The following is a 6667-nucleotide window of genomic DNA, read 5'->3' on the forward strand; positions in this document are numbered from 1 at the left end:
GGATCCAAGGGTCAAAATCGATTTAGAACACTTTCAAGTTAGTCTTCGCTTTTCAGTTTAATTAAATGTTTGATTTTGACCACAACGAAAGCCATACCACAAGGAACAGTATTGAAAGGGTTATCTATATATGTCATTCGATATGGAACTGAGAGTACCCAAGAACAACTACTTGACCTTATGTAATTCTAGGTCACTGTCCTCTAAAACCTTCTTTCCATAAACAGAATAGAATAATTAGGATGATGATCTGGCATGGGACCCTGCTGAGAACAAATACTTTACCTTATGTAACTCTAGTCATTGTCCTCCAAAACCTTCCTTTCCATAAACAGAATAAAATAAGTAGGATGATGATGTGGTATGAGATCCTGCTGAGAACATATACTTGATCTTATGGGATTCTAGCTTCTCTACTCTCTAGAATTGTCCTTTCAGGTTTTGTCCATTTTTACTAGAAAACAGGTTATTCTTTTTAGAATCTTGGAATAAGGTTTTTATGTTTTAATCGAGCTTCACGGGGGTAAATGAAGAATACAAATGCAATATTAGAAAAAATATGGAAACCAATTGTGAATAGAATCAGATCTGCTGGTGTATTGTAAAGCAGAACAAAACAGGACAATCCCTAAATAATGTCATCAGTCTATTAGTGTAATTAGGATGGTTTTGAGTTCCTCATTCCTATAACACGAAGAAAAATGGCCAAGTATTAGCCAAAATATATTTTCCACAGTATGTCACACTGTGGAAGGATTCATATCAATCTTTACAATGAAATACTTTATAGACAGGTCTTATGTGACGAACTTGTAAGTTGAATTTCGCGATATCCTTGAATATTCATGCCTATCATCAAATGAGGATGACGCCAGGAAACCCTCTATCCTCTAAATATAGATTTAAAAAATCCTAATATAGATATTTAAGTGGACACACTCCTCTACCTAACGCTAAAAAAAAAAAAAAAAAAAAAAAAATCCACAATTGCCTTCCTTATGGCTATCTTTTCGGCGCAATATTGTCCTTAAGGACAAAAGCATCGGTTATCTCCACGGAAATACCTTCTCCTTTACTTACTTTCTCCGGAGGAACAACAACAACGATACCGTGAGTCGTAATGTCCAGTGTCGTGTAATGCTTGCATCACTTATCGCTTGTGACCCTCTCTCTCTCTCTCTCTCTCGCTATACATACATACATACATACATATTATATATATAAATATATATATATATATATATATATATATATATATATATATACATACAGTGGCAGGATCAGAGTAGATTGAAGAAGTTAGGGACAGATTTTGGAAAGGTGTCCGAAAGAAAGAAGTCGAAGATAAATGTGGGTAAAAGTAAGATGATGAGATGTACATGGGGAGAAAGTGGCAGCACACTGGTGGTGAGTATTAAGGGAGAGAGACTGGAGGATGTGGATAGTTTTAGATATTGGGTGCGAATGTGGCGGGAAAGGGAGGAGTGAAGGAAGAATGTAGAAAAATAGAAGCAAGTAAATGCCTTGGGGGCTTGGAGGATTAAAAAGTGTAATGAGAAATAGACATTTGGGAATGAATGCTAAGAGGAGATTGTATGAAAGAGTGATTGTGCCGAAAGCACTGTATGAGGCAAAAACATGGAACATAAGAAAGGAATGGAGGAGTTTAGATGTGTTTGAGATGAGGTGCCTGAGAAGTATGATAGGGGTTACTAGGTTGGATAGAGTGAGAAATGAGGAGGTGAGGAGGAGAACAGGGTTGGAAAGGGAGTTGGGAGATAGAGTAGATGAAAGAGAATTGGGATGGTTTGGACATATAGAAAGAATGAGTGAAGAAAGGTTAGTGAAAGAAGTGTGGATGGCAGAGGTAGATGGAGTGAACATGAGGGGTCGAGCAAGGATGAGGTAGATGGATAGGGTGGAAGGGCATTGGGAAAGAGGGGGATGTCTGTTGAAGAAGGAAGGGAGAAGACAGAAGATAGGGGTGAATGGAAAATGGTTGTATATGGATGATGCTATGGTGCACGAAAGGGAGTGGGTAGGGGATGGGGGGTGAGGGAGTATGTGTCAAAAATAAATTGATGCAGCTCAAAGGGATTTCTTCCCGTCTTCTCTTTTTTTGCATGAGGTGACGGAGAGGGGTGATTGCCGATTTAATGAAGCGACCTTGCTGTGGATGTGGTGTGCCTTGCTACACTGCTTCTGACCTAGGGCAGTGGGCGAGATGTAGGGATGACCCGTCATCCAGGAGGAGCCACGAGGGAGGGAGGGGGTGAATGGGAGTGGAGTGTGGGGATGGAATGGGGGGGGGGAGGGGGTGAATGGGAGTGGAGTGTGGGGATGGAAAAAAAATCGCCAACCCTGGTGTCCACTAACCTCATACAATAATACCTGTTAAGTCCGGCTAAAATTGGCATTTCAAAGCATAACAGTGCCTTAAAAATAGTTTCTTATTTCACTATAAAAATTTATATTAACTTATACTGCATTGAATAAGTCAATAGTTGATATATTTGTCCTATATACAATGTTAGGTCTCAAGTTTTGATATATTTGTCCAATATAAAATGTTAGGTTACAAAGAAAGCAATGGCCTTCGCTAGCGGACACAGGGATCTGGGTGCGCACGTCCTGTGTAATAGTAGTCCTTGATATGTATATATACATATATACATATATACATACATATTTCCACAAAGGTTGTTACTCTTTTTTGCCAGGATGGTAACCTGTGGTTGATCGGGGTGGGAGTGGGGGTGGGGGTAGGTGTGTGTTTGGGAGGGCGGGGGGCTAATTTTCCAGTGTACCTTGGGAGGGTTTTGTCATCAGGGTTTATATATCGGGGTACCTGGTTTAGTGATTGATTTACTAGTCTTAGTTAACATTGTTTAGTTATTTGTATGTCTTTCTGTAAGGTGGTCTGGGGTGCAAGGGGAGGTATGAAAAATGTATAAGCAGTTAGCTTTGGGTATAATTTTCATGCTGCCTTCTTTGGGCTGAGGTTATGTGATGTAATTTGGTGTGATGTGCTGTGGTGGATATACGAGTTTGAGGAATCCTAAGCAGAACTGAAGAACATGGCGGAAGAATTCCACAGTGTCACCTTTTTGAATTAGGAACGGTTGGAAAACAATTAATAAAGGTTTCCAATCCAGATGGTGGATCGTTTTGAAAATACTCTACTTATGATCCTTCAGTCATACGATAACAGTCTGTCCATTTCATGCTTTCATAAACAACGTACTTATTTGCCTTATATCTACAGATAAAACGGACACATTTTAGTTTAATATTACAATATGATCATTAAGGAAAAAGAAAAAAGTAAAAACAGTACTCGATCAAGAACTCTTATCTTTGTTGGAGATACAGATTGACTATATCTTAAGCTTTCAGATAATGACCAACTTGACGGGGATTTCGGTTGAGCATCTCACGGCCCACACCGTGCCCTGCTTTTGTTTCTTATCAATTTATTTTTGATGCCAGACAGAACGTCTGGATTTTTTCCTTAAAGTTCATTGGGAATGAAGAAAGCACATATCTGGAAGCTGCTAAACAAATAAATGAATTTCCTTTCACAAGGCAGTTGAAACAGCGTTTTACGTTCTCCTTCTTTCAGAAAAACGTATTAAGAAAATGGTCGACATTGTAAACGATAAAAGTAGATTAAATATATTCATCCGTAACCCAGTTGAGAATCTGAGGATACTTTGGCAGAATGGACGTCAACGACATTTGATGCAAGGTCCCGCTTCACCAATGTTCCTGTAGGTAATAGTATTACCTTCTGGAAGTAGAGTGAAGTGACACCGTCGTCTTCACCAATGTTCCTGTTGGTAATAGGATTACCTTCTGGAAGAAGTAGAGTGAAGTGACACCATGACCCTACTTGACAGCCCTTAAGATATTCTGAAAAGTCTGTTAAAGCATCGCACAGAAGAGGTCTCCTTTATGCATCCGTGAGGAATACTATGTAGATGGAGTCTCCAAGAGCTCCCAACTTGGCTTTTCATTAATGAAAGGCATGGTAAAAAAGAACTTATGCTCCATGAACGAAAACAAAAATATTAAATTTCTCCTATATTACCAAACCAAAAGACATGTACTTATTATTACAGAATAACAACTCTCCTAAACCCTCAATTATCTAAAGGAGTCATGTGACCTAAGATTTCCAGAGGCCGAAAGAGAAATGCACAACTTTCTCTTCTTCTATTGCTATTGTCATGCACGCATACCCACATGTATTCTACTATATGTGCAAGAATAATGCATTTGGAGTGAGGGGGTACTGGACCCGAGTATGGTGGCGAAGATGGTCGAAACGGCTAAGGAAGGTTGACCGCAGGTAAGGTCGGGTCATGGCGTGGGGTCAGTGATCGTTTAATAGGGGAACCGGCATATATCGTGGCCCACTCCTATCAGAAACTCTCCGTCCCTCGTCTCTCCCTTGCCAGGTGGCCAGTTAAGTTTGCCACGTGACTCTCCCCCTCCCCCACCGTCCAGACCTTTGTTATTTTAATTATTTTTGTTCTTGCAGTTACAGTATTTTTCTTTAAGTTAATTTCAGCGTAAATAGTGAATAAATAGAGGAAATAGATGTTATATTTCATGTTATATTGTTCTTTCATTGTGTCCACACTAGAATCACCCTGATTCGGTTGCATAGAAAATCCCAAACGGGAATATTTTGTAACAGCATGATATCGACAAAACTGACGCGTCGTTTTTTTTTTTTGTCATAGTTAACGAGGATCTCCCTAGACAGACTTGAATATCTGCCACAACGACATCCCGAAAAGGAATATGATGGAGGATAGAACAACTATTGCCAACTCCCATCCTAAACACCCTTAACGAAAAAAAAAAAGAAGAAAAAAAAATACAGAAAGGAAGAAGAAAAGAAAGAAGAAAAATTGTAGCCTAGGATCGTTAGGAAAACGGGTGATCTTTTGATGCTGCCCACCGGGGTACAAATGCCGCCAATACCACCTCATCCTCCACCCCCAACCAACATGCAGAAGTCACCTCGGCAGCCGATAGGCGGCGCTCCACGTGACCTCTTCGATAATCCTACATCAGGGGGTATGACAGCCAACTCAGGGTGCACCACGTGACCTCCCTCAGTATCTCCGACAGTATACATATGTGCACATATATACGAATACATGCATACATACATACATACACACACACACATACATGCATATATATATATACATATATATGTATGAACACACACACACACACACACACACACACACACACACACACATATATATATATATATATATATATATATATATATATATATATATATATATACATACATGCATATACCAAGGCTTTTTCCCCCTTACAAGGGAGGTAGCCAAAAAGGAAAAGACATAAAATCATTCCCACCCATTCCATCCCTGAATACACTCCACTCCCCTCCACCTTCCCTCTTATCTTAGCACCTCCTGGATGACGGGTCATCCCTGCACCTTGTCCACTGCCCTGGGTCAGAAGCAGTGTCGCAAGACACAGCACATCCTAAGCAAGGCCGCTTCATTAAATCGGCGACCCCCCCTCTCCGTCCCCCCCATGCATAAAGGGAGAAGACGGGAAGAAATCCCCTCGGGCTGCGTCAAGTTTTGCTCACACATACTACCTCACCCCCCATCACCCCACCCATTCCACCTCATGCATCACAACATCATCCACATACAATCATTCTTCATTCACCCCTGTATTCTGTCCGCTCCCGTCTTTCCTCAACAGACATTCCCCTGTTCTCCAAAGCCCCCTTCACTCCATCCATCCACCTCATCCTAGGACGTCCCCTCATGTTCACTCCCTCCACATCTGCCTTCCATACCTCTTTTACTAGTCTTTCTTCACTCATTCTTTCCATGTGTCCAAACCATCCTAATACTCTTTCATCAACCCTATCTCCCAACTCCCTTTCCACCCCTGTTCTCCTCCTCACCTCCTCATTTCTCACTCTATCCAGCCTAGTAACCCCCATCATACTTCTCAGACACCTCATCTCAAACACGTTCAAACTCCTTCTCTCTTCTTCTCTTATGTTCCATGTTTCTGCCCCATACAGTGCTGTTGGCACAATCACTCCTTCATACAGTCTCCTCTTAGCATCCATTCCTAAATGTCTATTCCTCATTACACTTTTTAATCCACCAAGGCATTTACTCGCTTCTCTCAATATACATTCTACCTCCACCTTATATATATGTGTGTAGATATATATATAAATATATATATATACATATATATATAAATATATATATATATATATATATATATAATGTATATATATATGTATATATATATATATACATGTATATATATATATGTCTATACACACATGTATATATATACATATATATATATATACAATATATATATGTGTATATATATATCTATATATATATATACATGCATGTATATATACATATATATATGTATATATATACAATATATATATATATATATATATATATACAATATATATATGTGTATATATATATATATATATATAATATATATATATATATATATATACATATATTTAAATACAACTTTTTCCAACAATTAGATTTTTTTTAACCATGTCTGGAGCAAATAGGTTCTATTTTTCTACTTTCACCACGTTGCAAGTATT

Source organism: Oratosquilla oratoria, chromosome 44 (assembly GCF_046742065.1).
Source record: "Oratosquilla oratoria isolate Oo_2021 chromosome 44, ASM4674206v1, whole genome shotgun sequence".
NCBI lineage: Eukaryota > Metazoa > Arthropoda > Malacostraca > Stomatopoda > Squillidae > Oratosquilla > Oratosquilla oratoria.